Here is a 20,796-nt window from a genome sequence, read left to right on the forward strand (position 1 = left end):
CCAGAAAACGAAACGACAATGTTGAGGGTCGTATTTGACGCGTCCTCCAAAGCAGCAGAGAAGCTATTGTTGAACAACACTCACTGCGCAGGACCCAACCTAAGTGCAAGTTTATCAGACATTCAAATTCGCCTTCATGTTCACAATGTGACCTTAGTGGTTGTCATAAAAAAGGCTTTTCTCCAAATAACGCTATCTGAGTGGGATCGCGACGTCCTCTACTTACTGTGGTTTCAAGGTACGTCAAAGCTGGGCGAAATGCTACCCCCAATCGAAGAATACCAAATTACAAGGGTACCACTTGCCGTTACGTGCCGGCACTTGCTCTCCGCAGCCACCTTCCGTCATCATGTGAAAAATGGCGACGTGAAATTTCGCCGCACCATGAAGATCACATTTGAGGGCCTCTGGGTACGCAATACAACATAGAACGAAAAGATCTTTCCATATCTGCAAGACAGACGGAACAAAATGCGCCGGCGGATCGCTGATCATAGGAAAACAGTAATTCAAAGAACATTGTCCCGAGATCTCGACTACGACAGCCTCTCCAAAGTTCTAACTCAAGCAAAAGCTGTGGTTAGTTTCTATCCTTCAACCTTCGTCTGTTCGGACGCGGGGGAGCTTTTGTCATTGACACCTCTACATTTCCTGGTCAACCACAAACACTTATGCCAAGCAAAAGGGAATTTTGACGACCAGTACAAGCCTAGTACAGGCTTGAGCTCAAGAACTACCTAGCTAATATGGAGCAATGACGACCAGGAATGAGCGTGTGCTTATAGCGGGGGAGGATACTAGGAATGCCGAAGGGTTCGTCCTGCTTTCCTGCCGTACACACCTTGTCAAAAACTATTATCTTCGCCGCCCAATTTCACGGGTTAAGAGGAGGGCCGCCAACAAAGCCGACGGCCGCGAAGGGCGTTTCGCTTGCACAATTCACGCGGTAGCCTTCCTGGGACTGGCTCCGATCTTTTCTTCTCCCTATTAAACCTCTTACCTTTCCAACTGTCAAGTTGTCTTCAATAAACCAGTCTTGAAACTGTCACTGAAAAGTCGAGTCGCTTCTTTTCAAGGCTCCTACACGCTTGGCACAGCCGCCCTGCTATAGTTACCGCGCAGCAAGGAATTCTTTTTCTAATCAGAGTGAGCCAACGAGGATTACAGCGCGAGTAATCATCTTCATGGCTGTGTATCTGCGTTCTTCGCTGTCGTGCAAAAGAGATAGATTTTGGGAGACTGTACTGCAAGAGACCGGGTTTTATCTGTGGTAATTAATGTTTTGCTTTGCCTCAGATGGCACCTCCTCTATGTTGCTTCAGTGGCATCGGGCCGGGATAGGTATAAATATAGGAGGTGTTGCGTGAGATATGGATGCCATCTGGCACTGAAGTGGGGAAACGTGACTTTGGGAAAATTCCAGGGCAACCGCCAGGTGGCACTATCGTAACGTCGGCAGAGTTTTTTTTTCCGCCGTGCATAGAGCCGCACTTGCAGTGCTGCCTAAAAAACACTACGGTCTATGGAATTTATGCATTTTGTAGTAATGAAACAAACCAGCAAATACTTACATGTTGATTTTGTGCCGCAGATTGAGTAATACTTGCTGTTTGATCGACAATGCTCATATATGAATGTAGCCACCAGTTCAAGATGGCTGGGCGTTAGGCAAGTCCTTAATGTTTTCTCGGGTGGCTGGATTGTACGATAGACAGACAGACATGCAAAATGGCAGACCACACAATCTGCGTTCAAGTATTCCAAGTAAGACAATCGTCTTTAAACATAGTACATTGCCTTGTCTGCCGTTTCCCGGCTGAAAAAACGCGCCGCATCGGTCTTGCAGAGTCGGCCTGTCTTCAGAATGGTGCTCTGGCTGGAGTTAATAGTGAGAACTTTCCGCCGTTACATCTGCAAATTGCCAGTGGTGTACGATAAAGTGGAATGAGCATGTTGATGGCGCACCTGAGACATTGCCAATGTGCGGAACCGACTGCAGGAAAAGCGGTTGCTTGCAGTGAGCTTACTGAAAGGTGCTGCTTTATTTTGTGTGCGAACGTAGTTGAGTCTTTTTTTTCACATTGGGTGAGGTTTTCTTATGAGGCGTAAAAAAACGGCACGCACTTATTACATTCATGTGCTTTTATATGTCGTTTAAATATGCCTACATATGCCTCATTGACAATCGTATAACTGTGTGAGTATTTGTCGAGTTACAAATACAATTAAGACTAACTAAATAAGCATCATAACAAAGCTGGGAGGTGCCTACTGTATCTACTGGGAACAAATATATTAGTTTCGTTTTACATACCACCGTTTCTGTTATTTTAAATTGCTCTGTGTGATACGACGCTCTATATGCGATATAGAGTCATCTTTTTTTCCTGTTTTTATTTGGGTGCTCGCAGGCTTTTCTGTCAACTTGTACGTTTTGTCTGTTGTGTACAGTGATTCTTCCTATTGATTATGCATTATTTGAACATCCTGTTTGTTCACAGCATAGTGTCATTACATTACAAGCTGTCGAGTTCTCCTAAGACAATGCCTAATATCAAGCAAATAAAATAACAAAACCCTCTCATATAGCAAAGATCCAATGGCAAGAAACATACAGTTAGAAAGGATTACCCTCTTAGTTGTCCTATAGTTAAAAAAAGTTCTTTGTGGAGCATGGTGCAGTCCTGTGTTCTTAGCGCGTGTCTTTTTTGTGACAACAAAGCGCTGATGGCGTAAGCCAGAAGGCTTCGTTCACTCATAAAAGCGCACTAAGAAATGAATGTGGGACTGTCAAACTTCATTTCATGCGTGGTTTGCTCTACAAAGGTCCTGAGCCTGCCTACACGTATTGCGTTACAGTCAAAAAATGTGCTGTGTATCCGTTTCTAAGGAGTGGCTCATATCAGCGAGTGTTGTGAATGTCAACATATATCTGCTGTATATCTGGTGATTATATCCAGCTATCTCGAACATGAAGTGTAAGCATGCGAAAAGTCAGCAATGCAGCAGGCAAAAACAGTGTTTTTGAGAAGAACCACAGGCATGAATACTCACCAGTTGTGCAGCTCTGGTAGACCATAAACGTGACTCTGTGTCGGTCTTTTTATACAGTATTGTGGACTCATTCCTTCCGTGGAAGCCTAGTTACTCTGGCCGTAGCAAAATGTTTTATGACAACAAATTAGAATGACAAAGATTGTAAAGCGTAAGAACGCCTAAGTGCAAAATAACCAAGTCACTCATACAAAAACTCATCAAGCGGAGTAAACATAAAGAGACTCAAAGGTATTTTTTTCTGATTAAAAAAGCTGGGCCATCTAGACAAACTAGCAAAGCCTTGCTAGCCAATAATTTTAATGGTGGTGCCACCAGATGTCTGCTGCCTCACTAATAGCGAGGTCGCATGGGCTTTCTACCTACAGGGGAAATCGGAAGTATATACAGTCAAGACCAGTAATATAAAGTGCACTAGAACGCTGAACCATTGAAGAACAACAAATAACCATATGCTATTACAAATAAGATTGGCGGCACTGATCATTTTACCCCCTCTATATGCCCGCGAGTAATACACCACAATTCTGTAGGGAAAGCGTCTTCTTCTCTGTTCAGCGTAAAGTAAGACATGAGATAGTGATTTGTGTCTCACGCGAAGCTTTCGAAAGTATCACAATCATTTCAGCAAGCTGTTGAAGCAAATGGCTTTTTTCAACAATACGCGCGTTGCTGCGATGTTCATGGAACAATCGGTTGGCGTAACTTTAACTGTCAGCATTATCGTGCACTTTTTTGCAAATAATGACTGAATTCAGCAAATTATTGGCTTTAGAGGCATGCAACAACACTTTTAGGGGAACACATATTATTGCCTAACTGCGAGAGAAAAAAATATGATATCTGCAAACAATCCACATAAGAGGATACAATCAACTAATGAATGTGTTACTCGTTACAGAGACGAATAAACTACGCAGAAGTTTATATTTATTAACTAACGTTATGCGGTAGATAAATATACTACTACGTGTATACCGCAATGTGTACTGGTAATGAAGCAGCGAACATAATGATATTGAGTAAGAAATTAGATATATTGTTCTTGTTATTTGCTTTTTTGTGCCTGAACCTTTCTCACTACAAAAAATATCAATTCCTTTGGCCCACATGTAACATACCAGACAACCATGACAATTTACGCTTACATGAAAGAATATTTTCTACATGAAACTTAACGCAGCATTTCTGCCAAAATACACCTTTAACTAACACATGTACCCACTCGATTCTCATAGCACATAGCCTTGCCAACTTTCAACTCAAGTCTGTTTGAGAATTCATGATATGCTAGATATACTGAAGCACACATGAATAAAACTATACCTAATATTATTAGCAGGAACTTGCGCCAACAAGTCAACGTAACTGTAGGAAAAAAGTGCAATCCAGTCAAACCCATAGAAATTCGAGAACACCAGCTCCTTTTCTTTACCAGAAGTCGACAGCATGTGGCGCATGTGAGGTGAGTCTGGCCACATGCTTGGAGCTCCACGTTATATGCACGGCACGGTGAAATGCGCTCTATTAAAATGATGCCAATTGTCCAATAGGTCGCGTTATTGTGTCCTTACTCAAACGCATCGATTCTATGTGCAAGATAATAAGAGGATGCTTGCATGACGCCCTTCATCTTCCAACCATCTTTCATGGAGCTTCATGAGAAGGACTTGAGTCAGCTCCGTGACACTACGGCGTCTTAGACTCGTGTGTCCAGCAGGCTTAACTTCGGAAGTGACATTGATTATGCGATCTAGCACATCGCGAGGACTGATGTATTGGCAAAGAAGCTTTTCAAAAAGTACATGGGCGCGCCGCGGTTGTCTTCCTTAATCATTGCGAGTATCGGTGTTATTAGGTGATTTATTGAAGCAAGGAATCTCGGAGCGCCAGGCTCGTACGTAAAGTTACAACTTGTTTCTTTTCACTTAATTATTTCTGTTTTTTCGATAACTGTCAATTTCTCTATAACATCTTTGATGTTTTTATCGTTAACGTATACCTCATCTGCACTTTTTGGCAGACTTTCTTTCGCCCCGCCGCGGTGGTCTAGTGGCTAAGGTACTCGGCTGCTGAACCGCAGGTCATGGGCTCGATTCCCGGCTGCGGCGGCTGCATTTTCGATGGAGGCGGAAATAGTGTAGGCCCGTGTGCTCAGATTTGAGCGTACGTTAAAAAACCCCAGGTGGTCAAAACTTCCGGTGCCCTCCACTACGCCGTTTCTCATAATCATATGGTGGTTTTGGGACGTTAAACCCCACATATCCTAATCACACTTTGTTTTATTTCTGCCTGGTTTCATTCTGTTTTGGCTGCGTAAGCATCCCAGCAATCGACTATGATTCGGCAAAAGAAGATAGTCGCGTGACTCGAGGTGCGTGTGCTAGGCTGGGGCGGCGCCAGGTTTTTTTTTTTTTTTGGTGGTGGGGGCACTGACGAGGATAGGGGCGGGGTGCCGGGAGCCTTCTTGGAGCCAGCCGTAGTGCCAGGTTATCTTTTTCTGTGTTTTTTCTTTTTTCCTTCCTCATTTTTTTTTCTTTCGGAAGGTATAACAATAACCCAGACAACCACGGCAAGCGGAGAACGTCACGTGGCTAGCAGAATTTGATAGAGGTACCTATGCTGACAGCCAACAAATAACGACGCTCAACGCAGGAACAGGCGCCTGAAAGCCATTTTCATCACCCCACCCAGTTAAAAAAGCTCTTTTAATCTAGCATATACCGTATGTAATTTATTGCAATATTCGTTTTACCGTCCTAGTAGGTCACAGTTTCCAAAGCTTGCTCTTATTGCCAAGCAGTAATGCCTAGTTCACACTGAAACATCCGCTTTCTACAGCAACCGAAATTCCCCTGCCGCCGAAACGCAGCGTCGTTCGCACTGGATGCGCCCCGCGCCGCCGAATATGCCATCTACTACGGGGCGAACTCGGGATGGATGCACTGTCACCCGGTTGTTGTCGCGGCTCACAAACGCTACTACGCTAGCCGGTGGTGTATACTTCGACGCTTCTCGTACGCAAGAAGCAAGAAAAGACAGTACTGCTTACTTTGCTGGCAAGTGGCTGTCTTGTAATACACGAAGAGCAGAAAAACTACCAATGCCAGCGGCGTTGGTGGGTTCATTTTGCTCTGCAAGACCGCAACATGCTCGGTCACGCCACCAGCAAGCTTGGTCACCTCTTTCACGAAATACGGACACTAAGTAAGCACAGAGTAGGTTTAACTCCCGTTGGTTTCAACATTCAGGTACGTGCACTGCGGCATAACAAGTGAGTAGGGCTGGACCGCCATTTTTCCAAATTCCTTGACCAGCGCTCCTATTAGTCCGCAGTGACTGATTCGGTGGCAGACGCCGCAAAAATCGGTCCGAGAGCGATTGGCACGGAGACGGTCCTTTTGGTGGATCTCGCCGCCACCAAACCGGATTCGGAGCACTTTCGGCCGCCAAAATGCTCAGTGTGAACGCGGCCTAATGAGAGCCCAAGATAATGTTTTCTTCGTCGTACGGTATGCAATAAATAGTTCCTCCTGCGTTTTCTTTCCTAGACGTCTAGATTTCTGTGAGCGCGTTTCGCCGGGTGTCGAGTGATAGCCGTCTTTAAAGAGAAAGAAGGTAAATTCACGAAGGCTTGCAAAGCGGTTATCGCGAATGCGCTCACACCTGAGGCCCAGTTTCGATAAGGGCCCAGTCCCTGCTCAACGTCAAGATGTCGGCGAACCACCCTAAGCGAGCGCGACAACCGAATTTCACAAAAGAGGAGCTAGCCAGTCTCGTAGATGGCTACGAGGTGAAACGGTGGTCCATTTAAAGTCGAGGGGAGGGTCCCCGAGGGTCCCAGGCAAAACAGGGGGCCTGGGACAACATCACGGCAACATTATTCACCCTCTCGGGAATCGTTCGAACGCCCACCGAGGCTCGAAAGGTGCGACGTCAAAAGCGCCACCAAGGCACCAGGTAAGACTCCTCTACGTAATTGTTACATATGCTTTCTTTTAGGGTCGTAAATACGTGAGCTTTTATTAGTGTAAGTGCACGTAAACACGCAAATAATCAGTCCGCAATGACCTATATAAATTCTGGCAACATCGATACATTCACTGAATATCAACTGCGGCAGCCCACCAGATATCAGTAGACGTGTGCGTGGTCGCTGGCATGGTTCTTAGTCCACGACAACCGCAAGCATGTACTTGAGCGGTATAACCATTCGAAGAGTTTTACGCCGAAACAAGAATACATGTAACGCCATTGTAACGATAATGGGATGAACTTTTATTGCATGAGGATTTTTAACATGCACCTAAATACTTTTAGGTGGCCGCGTGTTGTTTTGTTGCGTGCCGCAACACGGCTGTCAGGGCCGGGCACTTGAAAAAAATGTGACATCAATGCTTATGAGCTACCTATCTCAGGTGCGTATGCAAATTAAGTGGAAGAAAAGAAACGACTTCACGTGTCATGCTTTCGCTGTACTTCAAGGCATTGGTGTCGGTGAAACTTAGCGCAATTTATTTGTATTATATTTTTTACTAAAGTGTGCAGTAGTTCTTGGTGCGTATCCGGGTGAGTTGGGTCGCCCAGTTTATAATCTTACAAGTATGCTACAAAAACTGCTGCAGATACAGGTACGCCATTCATTATCGGCTCTCTAAGAGCTGCTGCAGTTTGCCGCAGCCAGGCGACAACTGGTGGCGGTCCAGAAGACGTGCCACTTCTGAACGAATTTGAGACGAGCGTGGCGAATGCGCTGGACCCGGAAGCGATTTTCGGAATCTCTGGCGGCCTGTATGTAGGTGCCCCGAGTGCAGGTATGAATGTGAATCGTTGTGCCTGTATATACAGCATGACAGCGCGCTTGCACGGCGGTCTCAGTAATGCGGAGATGAACGTATGTCGTTATAGCTAAAAATTGAAATAAAAGTGGTTCGTTTATACTCCTATGCTTCTCGCAGCAGCTCGTGTTGAAAAATGTGTAAAAACAAGTCAAGAAAGATCTGATGTGCCCAAACTTTTAGGCAGTGGCAGCAAGAATCTAAGTAGCTTTTGGACGAGAAAGTTTTGCAAAGAAATTATACATACAAAGGAGCACTAGATAAATTGCATACAAAAATAGTGAAAAGAACACTGAAACGAGGTGCAACAGCGGGTGTATTCGTAAAAGAAAGCCAATCGTAGGCGCCGCATGGATTTTGCCTTCCAGGGTGGAAACACTAGTTGCATTGCAGTGGAGCGTGGAGGGAGGTGACATAGCAGTGATGCTGCTAGGCTGTGCTATAAGTACTGGTGTGGCATGAGGGGGTATATGACCATTTGGCAGCCCCCTCTCCCCCTTCGGATGTCCACGGAACCTATATGCAATATGAAGAGTACCAAGTGTGCACTCCAACAAAAACATGAAAAAAAAGCGACGAGACAATGATTTCATAGCAATGCAGATAATCACAAACAAGAACGCAAAAAGGGTAAAAAAGGATATCAATCATGAACATTGGGTTAATAATGATCTGATGAATATAACTGCGAACCACTGCATCTTTATAAGCCACGCTGCAGCAGAAGGAAAAGTGAAATTCTATCACCCGCGATCGCTTATTGTTAGTGGACGCCAAACATTACACAGATATCAATAGGCTTCCACCTTTATATGACCGTCGATGACAGGATCAAAGCCGCGGCTCTCGTTTCAGCAACCAAGCAATGAGAGAGAGAGAGAGAGAGTAAGAAAGAAAAGGCCGGGAGGTTAACCAGATATCGGCATCTGGTTTGCTACCCAGCGCTGGGGGCGGGGAAGTAGGGGCAAGAAAGAGGGGGTAGAAAGAGAAAAAAAAACGCACGCGCACTCATAAAAAAAACGAAAACACACACAGGAAGGGCGTCCTAGCTACAACCATTCAGTAAGGCTGGTCGATCGCAAAAAGTGCAGTAGCGCTTTCAAGGCCCTCTTTTGTGAAGTGGCATCGTGACGATACTGCAGAATTCCCTGCTCCGACAGAGGTTCATCATCTAATTAGTTGAGTTCCTTGCGAAGGCATTGTCGTTGTTTACTATACGCTAGGCAGTCACAAAGAATATGTTTGATTGTTTCCTCTTTGCCACAGTGGCCACAGGCTGCGGTGTCGGCCATCCTAATGCGGAAAGCGTAGGCGTTGGTAAATGCAACGCCCAACCACAGCCTACATAACAGGGTCTGGTCTGCTCGGCAAAGCCTCGACGGGACTTGAAGACTTAGCGTAGGGTCAAGCGAGTACAGTCGGGCATGCTCGAAGTGTGGCTCATTCTATTGTGATGTGGTTTGCTGGCGAGCAAGCCTGCGGAGCTTTCGTGCAGCATCTGTCCTAGAAAGTGGTAGTCGCAGTTTATGATCTTCTGTGTGGGATGAGCAGGCAGCTTGATCGGCCTGTTCATTGCCGATGATTTCGCAGTGACTGGGCAACCACTGAAATGTAATTTGGTGCCCTTTCTCAGTCAGGTGGTGTATAACCTCTGCTATCTCTAGTACCAGCTGTTCGTGTGGTCCACGGCGTAAGGCTCATAGTAGAGACTGCAGTGCCGCCTTCGAGTCGCAGAATATAGTCCACTTGCGTGTAGGTTGATCAACTACAAATTGCAACGCGGCACGAAGTGCTGCCAATTCTGCTGCCGTTGATGTTGTTGCGTGAGATGTCTTGAATTTAATTGTCGTGGCCAACCTTGGTATCACTACTGCTCCTGTAGAGCTGTCCGGCTGAACCCATCCGTCAGTGTATATATGTGTGGAGTCTTGATATTTCTCATACAAGAGAAGTAGTGTGAGCTGTTTAAGAGCCGGTGACGACAAATTGGCCTTTTTCTGGACGCCAGGTATGTTAATATTAATCATTGGTTGTGCGAGGCACCATGGCGGAGTCACAGGTCTAGCGGCAGGAGAGAACGAAGTTGGGATCGGCTCACCATGTGCGGTCACTGTTTTGCAGTAAGATGTGCATGATCGGACCACTGGTAGAGAGGCTAGGTGATGTCGAGGGGTTCGAGCAAGGTGTCGTATATGTGTCCTCAGCACTTCAACATTAATGTGGGTCTTGATGAGGTTGTCCCTTGTGATGGCGATAGTTGCCGCTGTTGACGCACTTTGGGGCAAGCCTAAACATATCCGGAGAGCTTGAGCCTGGACACTTTGAAGCATTCGTATGCTTGTTTTACTTGCGTTAGTTAACACAGGTAGGCTGTACCGAAGGAATCCAAGGAAAAGAATCCTGTATAGTCGCAACATAGCAGTTGTGGACATTCCCCATTTCTTTCCAGCGAATAACTTGAACAAATGACAGATGTCTGTCAATCGCCTTTTCATGTATGATACATGTGAGCTCCATGAGAGGTCTCTGTCAATTATAACACCTAGGAACTTGTATGATCGGAGGTGACGTATCCTTTCGCTGTTTATCAGAACGCTATAGTTCTGCATTGGTTTGCGCGTAAATGCCACAAGTGCACATTTTTCACAGAAAATTTCCAGACCTCGTTGACGGAGGTAAAAAGCAACTTGAGTGGCAGCTTTCCGAATTCGCGCTCGCAGCTGTGGACGTGTTATTGCAGACGTCCAAACGCAGATGTCGTCCGCGTACATTGACAATCTGACAGTACTTGGCAGATGCTCATTGAGAGCTATTAGCGTCAGGTTGAATAGTACAGGGCTAAGTATACCACCCTGAGGAACACCACGGTGGCTGTAATATAGCGAAGTGTCACCATCCTCGGTTCTCACGAAAAAGGATCGCTCAGAGAGATAGCTGTGTAGCCACTGATACATCCGACCACCCACTCCTACCTCCTTGAGAGCGGTGAGGACAGCTTCATGTGGGACGTTATCGTACGCCCCTTTAACATCAAGAAATAAAGAAGCGCAAAGACGCTTACGGCCTTTTTCGTGTTGCACGTAGCTGACCAGGTCAATGAGGCTATCAATTGATGACCGGCCACGGCGGAATCCCGTCATAGCGTCCGGGTAGATGTTGTGATGCTCCAGGAATCATTCTAGCCGTCCAAGTACCATCCTCTCCATCACTTTGCCCAAGCAACTAGCCAGTGCAATCGGGCGGTATAATGTGAGCACCAATGGTGACTTGCCAGGCTTCAGTAATGAAACCAAACAGCTGGTCTTCCAGTTAACTGGGAGGGTGCCCTCTCGCCACGAATTGTTGTGTATCTCGAGGAGAGCACTCCTCGAGCCCTCACCAAGGTGACACAGTTCTCTGTATGATATTCCATCAGGCCCGGGTGCTGATGTCCGTCTACACAAAGTCAGTGCTGCTTTAAGCTCGTGAGTGGAAAAAAATTGGTCCATGTGGTGATCATGTGATATCGTGCCACCACGTGAGAGCGTGGAGATGTTGGGATCTGCGAGTTGACCAGATAAGTTGGCACAGAACTCTTCTGCCACGTCGACCTGCGATCTCTGTTGAGAGAGGGCTAAAGCCTTGAATAGAGACCGTTGAATGGGAGCGGTCCGGAGCCCTCTTATTGTCCTCCACAAGTGTGATAAAGGCTTGCGAGGATCTAACGAAGCGCAGAAGGCTGCCCAACGTTGTGACTCTAGCTTGTCTATGCGGCGTTGTATCTTCTTCTGAAGACATCTAGCAATTCGTAAATCGTCGATTGCTTTCGTGCGTCGGTGTTGTAACTTCAGAGCCAGGGCATGCCTTTCGAATCCTTTATTCAGGCATGCCAAAGGGCAGCCTCACAACAGCACAACGAACACCGTAACATAGGGCACACGCCCCTATATACAAGTGGCTCCAGGTTACACATGCGCAGTGGCGATCATTCACTTATCACCGCAACTTGACAACTACGACAGGTGTAGCCTATCGCGATATGAACACAACACTCCCTTTCTGACAACTTTAAGTACGGCTACTATAGCCCCAGCGATCAGGCGCCCGGCGTTGTCGGGTGCTTCTCCGGAGCGTAGTCATGTCCGGCTGCGGCATACGCTCCGTGCTCGACTGGTGTTGGGTAATCGGTGGTAGCGTCGTCGTCGAAGTAGTAGGGTCCCGTTCTTCGGGCACATGCGGCAGCTCGAACTCGTCGTCCACAGCTGGCTCTTTCTCCCGTTCCAGACAGGAGTGGCGCAAATGATCGGCATGCACATATCGCACACGATTTCCCACCAACACTAAGTATGTGCATATTGATTTTACCTGCAACACTCTACCCGGTAACCACTTCACCGTCTCTCCACGCACTGATCGTACCAGTACGCACTCATTCATCGCAAAAGAACGAAACACTGCGCGCCGCTTGTCAGCGGATGTTTTCACTTCCTCTGCTTGGTCAGTCAACACACCGTTCACATCTGGTCGTAGCAATGATAAGCGGGTCCTCAGTTTCCGTCGCAGAAACAATTCTGCTGGTGATTTCCCAGTGAAAGTGTGCGGGGTTGCGCGGTACGAGAACAAGAAATTATCTAGGCGATGTTGTAGTGACCTGTTTGTACCTGTCCTTTCGTCATCCATTAACTGCTTCAGGAGAGCCTTCTTAGTTGTTTGCACCGCTCGCTCGGCCGCTCCATTAGATTGCGGATGATACGGTGGGGTGAGCGTATGTTTCACGCCATTCGCTTTCAGGAAAGTTAGAAATTCCGCTGCGCGGAACTGAGGCCCGTTATCAGTAACCACTTCCACAGGTAACCCGTGAGACGCAAACCAGGAACGCACAGCCTCGACTGTTTTCGCAGCCGTGGTCGACTGCATACACTTAACCTCTATCCATTTGGAAAAAGCATCTACTGCAATAAGAAAGATTTGCGATTCTTTTTCCGCAAAATCCAAGTGGACTCGTTGCCACGGGTGTTCACAAACTTTCCATGGAAACAAAGGAACTGGCTGCGCTGCAGGAAGTACTGCCTGACAGATACTACATTTGCGCACCGCCTGTTCAAGGGCATCGTCGATACCCGGCCACCAGACCATTGACCGTGCAACAGCCTTCATTTTTGAGATCCCGAGATGCTGTTCGTGCAAGAGTGCTAGTACTACAGTCTTCAAGCTTTCAGGAACAACAACCCTGTTATTCCAAACAATACAGCCCTCGTCCACCGTGAGCTCAAATCGGCGAACCCAAAACGGTTGCAGTTCCGCACTGACAGTCTTTGGCCAACCTTGCCATATCCTATTTCGCACAACTCGCAGCAAACTGTCACACCCTGTTGCACGCTCAATGTCTTTCGCGGTCAGCGGCAAATCTGACAACGTGGAAAAGTAGCAAATTGTGTCCTCGTCATGCCCCCCCTCCGACAACGGTAGCCGTGACAAAGCATCAGCATGCGATATGGCGGAGCCCGGCTTATGCGTAATTTTGTACCGATAGTCTGCTAGAAATGTCAGCCATCTGTGTACCCTGGCAATTGCCACGGCACCGCAATGTCGGTTTGGGTCGAAAAGAGCCGTCAGTGGTTGGTGATCCGTTAAAACGTTGAATGCTCTGCCATATAGATACTTGTGGAATTTTCTTACTCCAAATACTATGCTCAGTGCCTCTTTCTCTATTTGTCCGTAGTTCCGCTCGGACACTGACAGCGATCTTGAGGCGAAAGCGATAGGCTTCTCTTGGCCGTTCACGACATGCGATAGTACGGCTCCTAGGCCATACTCTGAAGCGTCACACGTAAGCTGAATTTCTTTTGCCACATCATATATTTCCAACACACTTTCATCCGTCAACAACGTTTTACACTTGTTGAACGCGTCGTCACATAGTCGGGACCAGTGCCACTTGGTTTCCTTGCGCAGCAAGCCATGAAGAGGCTCCAGGACTGTAGCTACATTTGGTAAAAATTTTGCGTAAAAATTTACCAGTCCCAAAAATGCCTTTAGTTGCGTGACATTGTCTGGCTTGGGTGCATTCTTTATCGCCCTTACTTTGTCACTGGTAGGGTGCAACCCATTGCCATCAACTTCGTGCCCCAAGTAGGTTACTCTTTTTTTAAACAAGCTGCACTTTTCCGCGTTGACCTTGATACCGTATTCGCTTAGGCGCATGAGTACTTGTTCCACTCTTTCACGACACTGCTCGTAGCTAACTCCCGCTATGATGACATCGTCAAGATAGCAAGCCGTGCCTTGCAAGCCCCTCAGGACTTGGTCCATTACCGCCTGAAATGCGGCTGGTGCACAGGCTACACCATAGGGTAGGCGCCTGTACCGGAAAAGGCCCATATGCGTGTTAATGGTGAGCAGTTCCTGAGCGTGCTCATCTAATTCCAGTTGCAGATACGCCTTACTCAGGTCGAGAACTGAAAACACAGCTCCACCTTGCAACGTGGTGAATATATCTTCAGGCAGCGGTAGAGGGTAATGGTCAACTACCACGAAAGGATTGACGGTGACCCGGTAATCCCCGCACAGTCGAATGCCATTATTCTTTTTCGGCACAACCACCAGTGGGGTGGCCCAAGCACTGTGCCTCACGCGGTACACAATGCCTGCCTTCTCCATATTAAGCAGCTCTTGTTCTACCTGCTCGCGTAACGCGTATGGCACTGGTCTCGCTTTACAAAAAACAGGAGTAGCGCCTTTCTTAAGCACAATACTAGCGTGAAACCCTTTAATGGCCCCGTATCCTGGTTGAAATACCTCGCGGTACTTATCAGTTATCTGTGCTTCTTCCCGTACGTTCTGCACCCGTACCACATTCAGCCAGTCGAGTTTTATTTTCGTTAGCCACTCCCGCCCTAATAATGTTGGCATTCTAGCCCCTGTGCTATCCTTAGCAATCACTAGTGGCAAGCGAACGTGTTGGCTCTGGTACTCTACATCAACATCCATAATACCTTTGACCGTGACAGGCGTGCCATTGTAGGTGACTAGCCTAACATCTGTTTCCCTGAAACTTGCATCGGGAAAATGTTTTAAACATTCTGTTTCACACATTACCGATACGGCTGCGCCTGTATCTAGCTCCATCGAAATCTTTTTTCCGTTTATCAGCAACGGCACCACAATGGCAGGCGTGCCCGACCTACGGTCTGTGTGACACAGTGTCAACAACTCATCACGCGTTGCATCATTAGCCAGGCAATGAATAGGCGCCCTAGTTTTACACATTTTGGCTACATGGCCTTTCTTGTTACATTTAAAACAACGGCTGTTCATGAACGGACAACTTACAGGAGAGTGCCGCCCACCGCAACGATGACACCCCTTAGTCTCTTGTGTACCTGCAGCTGGAGTGGTTTTCGGCATGAAACTCCGTGCGTAGTCCCCAGCGGGTGCTGGCCGTTGTCCAGCTGCCGTTTCCTTGTTCCAGTGAACGTCGCTGTCGACGGGGGTCCCTGTTGCGAGGGTCGCCACCATTTCCCGAGTGCCTCTAGTAGCAGATTCCATGGCTGCTACAATGCTGCAGGTGCGCTCCCAGGTTAATTCTGCATCAGGTGTCGCCAGAAGCCTGCACCGTATGCTGTCGGAACACAATCCCGCGATGAGACGATCTCGCAGGGCTTGCTCAAGAAATGTGCCGAACTCACATGTTGCAGCCAGTTTCTTGAGTCCTACTATGAAGTCGCTGATGCTTTCGTGCGGTTCTTGATTGCGTTGGTTAAAACGGTATCTTTCCGTAACCACGGAGCACTTTGGGGTATAGTGCTTTTTCAGCGTTGCGATGACCACGTCATACGTCTCCTGGGTAGGCGTTTTCGGCAGAAGAAGGCTCCTCAGCGTGACGTATGCCTTCTCCCCGATGGACGTCAATAGCACTTGCAACTTCTTATCCTCTGCGATGTCGTTAGCAGCTGCAAAACACTCAAATCGCTCGAAGAAAACATCGCAGTTGTCACCGTCCGGATCGAACTCTGGAAGCTTTCCGAGCATGGCACCACCCCGAACAGCTGCTGTTTTTCCTGCTGTCTGGATCCCATCCTCGTCGCCAATCATGTTGTAACTTCAGAGCCAGGGCATGCCTTTCGAATCCTTTATTCAGGCATGCCAAAGGGCAGCCTCACAACAGCACAACGAGCACCGTAACATAGGGCACACGCCCCTATATACAAGTGGCTCCAGGTTACACATGCGCAGTGGCGATCATTCACTTATCACCGCAACTTGACAACTACGACAGGTGTAGCCTATCGCGATATGAACACAACAGTCGGTACCTTCGTTCCGCACGCCAACGGAGAGCCCGAAGTCGTTCTAATTCCACATCAAATTCGGTTACTCTCGAAAAGCATGTGAGGGTGCACACTGTGTCTTGCACTGTGGACTTGATCACCTCTTCTAAGTGAAATGAGGTGTTCTCTTGACAGTGTTCTTCCATGAGAGATTCAAACTTGGTCCAGTCCACTCTTTGGATAAACGTAAACATTTTGACAGCAATATGTCTGGCTGGGTAGAAAAGTTTAGAAAATTGAAATTGCTCCAGCCACAGTTCAAAAAGAGCCCGACGTTTCGGGACCGACTCGGTCCCTTCCTCAGGGGGTGACTGTCTTGGTCATGGAAGTGTCGTCGCGTCGTGTTCTCTCACCACGGCTCCGGCTTTCCCTTTCCACCACGTTTCGGAGACCGTGAACGTACACCGAAGGCATTGTTCCCAGCGAGCGGTTCACGTTGGCAGGCGTATGCTGAATGTGACAAGACTCGAGCAAGAGCCTCTTTCCCAAATTCCGTTCTGTTTCAATAACAGAAGCGCCGTATAAGTCAATTTTATGGTCGTGCTTCTCGCAGTGCTCCGCCAGAGCGCTACGTTGCACTTCCATCTTCCTGACGTCGTTCTTGTGTTGGCGCATTCTTTCAGGGAAACACTTGCTCTCGCCTATGTAGCAGGCTGGACACCCAGAACACGACACTTTGTAGACAACGCCCGGGTGTAGCTCCCTCGGAGGTCGGTCTTTCGGCCGCAGTAGCAAGCGAGTGAGCGTCGAAACAGGTTTATGGATTACCGTGACCCCGGCTTTACGGGCTTCCCAAGACCCACAAGCCCACAGTTCCGCTCCGTCCTATCGTGGATTTTACAACATCTCCACTCCGGGCGCTGGCCAAGTATCTCCACCGGACTCTCGCACCGCTCGTGGGGCAAACACCAACCCACATACGCGACGCCAGCCACTTCGTGGAGCGCATGAGAGATGTGACCGTGAGCAGCGATGAGTGCTTCGTCTCGTTCGACGTCGTATCCCTGTTCACCAGTGTGCCCGTAGCACTAGCGGTATCTAGCGCACGAGCAGCGTTGAACCAAGACGAGCTCTTGGATGAAAGAACCTGCCTGGGCGTCGACGAACTGTGTCGCCTACTGGAATACTGCCTCAAGGGGACGTATTTCAGCGTCAACGGGAGCTTCTACAGACAAGCCAGCGGGACCGCGATGGGAGCGGCGATCTCAGTTACGGCTGCGAACCTCACAATGGAACACATAGAAGAGACGGCACTGGGCTCCTTTATTGACAGGCCGAAAGTATTTGTGAGGTACGTGGATGACTGTTTTTGCATAATAAAGAAGGCAGCAGTAGACAGCTTCCTCGAACATCTAAACTCCATCGACCAAGCGATACAGTTCACGGTGGAACGAGAGCGAGACGGGGCGCTTCCGTTTCTCGATGTTTTAGTCAGACGACAGGGCGAGCGCATGACCTTTTCGGTGTATAGAAAGCCAACTCACACCGGCAGGTATTTGCATTTTTCGTCCTGTCATCCAACTGCCCACAAAGCTTCAGTGGTTTCGGCACTCCTCTCACGTGCACGAGTAATCTGCACGTCGGAAGGTGAGAGGAAGAAAGAAGAAAAGAGGATTGTCGCCGAGCTACGAAGGAATGGCTACACAGAAGCGTTCATCCGCCGGGCGTCACGCCGTTTGTCGAGACGACAACCACCGCACCGCGGAAAGACACCTGCAAGCGACACACCGCCCAACCCCCTTTCCGCCCTGGCCACACCACCGCACACGAGAGAAACGAAGTCGCCAAACAACCGCGTCGCCATTCCATATGTGCCGGGCATAAGTGAACAGCTCTCGAGAGTCCTAGGAAAAGCCGGGGTCACGGTAATCCATAAACCTGTTTCGACGCTCACTCGCTTGCTACCGCGGCCGAAAGACCGACCTCCGAGGGAGCTACACCCGGGCGTTGTCTACAAAGTGTCGTGTTCTGGGTGTCCAGCCTGCTACATAGGCGAGAGCAAGTGTTTCCCGGAAAGAATGCGCCAACACAAGAACGACGTCAGGAAGATGGAAGTGCAACGTAGCGCTCTGGCGGAGCACTGCGAGAAGCACGACCATAAAATTGACTTAGACGGCGCTTCTGTTATTGAAACAGAACGGAATTTGGGAAAGAGGCTCTTGCTCGAGTCTTGGCACATTCAGCATACGCCTGCCAACGTGAACCGCTCGCTGGGAACAATGCCTTCGGTGTACGTTCACGGTCTCCGAAACGTGGTGGAAAGGGAAAGCCGGAGCCGTGGTGAGAGAACACGACGCGATGATACTTCCATGACCAAGACAGTCACCCCCTGAGGAAGAGACCGAGTCGGTCCCGAAACGTCGGGCTCTTTTTGAACTGTGGCTGGAGCAATTTCAATTTTCTAAACTCTTTGGATAGTATCGCGTACCTTGCAAGGTGATAATCCTCTGATCTTGACATATGTGGGAATGTGGTCGCTCCCACGTGTTTCTATATCCGCAAACCATCCGGCACATCTGACAAGACCTCGAGAAACAAAAGCCAAGTCAAGGCAACTGCTGTATCCAGGGCCACGTAAAAATGTTGGGCTGCCATCATTTAACAAGCACAGCTCGTTGTCTGAAGCGAACGTTATCAGACTTCTACCCTTTGCGCTGATCTTCGGGCTCCCCCATAGCGTATGGTGGGCGTTAAAGTCTCCGATGATCACCCATGGACCAGGAGTGGTTGATAGGATGTGTCCTAGTCTTCTGTGGTCAAATATACTTGATGGCGACAGGTATGCACCGACCACAGTGGCAATAAGATCCTTTTTCTTCACTGTTAAGCATATATATTGGTTATTGTTGTCAGGTGCTACAGGCCGAAGAATGTAGGTCAGGTCACGTCGAATAAACAGCAGGACCTTGCTGTTTCCACTATAACAAGTTGACATAAATGATTCGTATCCGGAGAGTCTGATAGTGCTCGATAAACTTGGCTCGCAGATGACAATGATGGGAAACATATTGGTGGAAACGAACCAACGGAAATCTACAATGCGTGATTTCAGTCTCCGTGCATTCCATTGAAAAATTGTTGCTTTTTTGACCTCTTCCCTGAAAGACAGTGGCTGGTGGGCCATTATCTACTCAAGAGCCGCCAGTACTGGACTCAGAGCGTCCAGTACTTGAAGTGCACTTCTGGCTGACGTTGTACGCATGTTGTTTTACACCGTGCGAATGGCGTTAATTATGGGTCGTAGAAGAGCAATCACTTGCTTATCCAAGTTCCGCTGCTCCTCTGTTGTCGCAGCTTGCTCTGATGAATGCGGCTTCTGATGCGGTTCTTCCACAAGTTGCGTGCGTGTAAGTGGCAGCCACTCTTCAGTAGAGAGAGATCTACTTGTTTTCTCTCCTCCATCGTCTGCGTGCGCCGCGGTGTACCCTGCAGTGGGCGCCGTTCCCAGATGCGATGACTTACTTCTTGTAGTTGACTGTGTTCTTCGCGAAGATCTTCGACGGTGACGTCGTCGTCTTCGCCGGACTTTTTCCGCGGCCTCTTTGTGGGTAGAGCTGTCTCGCATCATTTGTCTAAGAATAGTAAACTCCTTTTTTATGCGTGGACAGTTTTTGGAAGATGCACTGTGGGCACCTTGACAATTAGGGCACTTTAGTATGGTTGCGCTGCATTTGTCCTCGGTGTGTGGTTCTGAGCATCGGGGGCACACTTCGGAGTTCCTGCACGCTCTCTGCACATGGCCGATCTTCTGGCACTTATGACATCGCATAGGTTTTAGAATAAATGGTCGGACCTGGTGACGAAAGTGGCCAACCTTCACATGGGAGGGGAGACAGTCCCCTTTGAACGTAATTCTCACACAATGTGTGTTACCAAGGTGGCTGACATTCACAATGACGTTATCTTCATTTGCCGGTTTTATTAGCACTGAGAGATCCGAGTTTGGAATTTCAGTGGCGATGTCATAAATGACTCCTGTTGAAGTGGTGCTATCAGCTGGTATTATAGACTTGACAACGATGTTACCCAGTTGCGTTACTTTCTGAAGCGCGTTTAGCGCACGTGGGTTCAGGACATCGACTGCCAAGATGTTCCTTCTTGCGTTTAGACGTACTTCTTTGATCTGATTTGGCTTAATATTCTCGAGATACACAGAGAGCGCTTGCCTGTTCAGCCCACGTAGACTGTCGGTAGCCTTCAGCAGCACAAACAGGATAGAGTGAGGCCATCGCTGAGGGGCAGTTTTCACGGTGGTCGTGCTTGATGCCGAAGATGCATTGACGATCCGTCGTTTAGCCTTGCGGTACAGGACGGGTTGGAAGCCGTCGTCCGAGGACTCTTCGCTTGATGCGGAGTACAGCTCAGTGTCCTCACTCTCACTAGACGCGTTTCCTCACTTCCTCGAAGCAGTCCTCGCAGTCGAACCGGACTCGGACGGTGCCCCGTGAAGTTGAGCATCCATCACCACGATATATGGGGCGATAGACCTCACAACTGCGGCGAAAAATCCAGAAAAACACAAAGACGAGCAAGGTGTGTTCCGTAAACGAATCACTTCGTCTTTCTCCAGAAAGACCACCAAGCAATGAAATGCC

Source organism: Rhipicephalus microplus, chromosome 3 (assembly GCF_043290135.1).
Source record: "Rhipicephalus microplus isolate Deutch F79 chromosome 3, USDA_Rmic, whole genome shotgun sequence".
Lineage (NCBI taxonomy): Eukaryota > Metazoa > Arthropoda > Arachnida > Ixodida > Ixodidae > Rhipicephalus > Rhipicephalus microplus.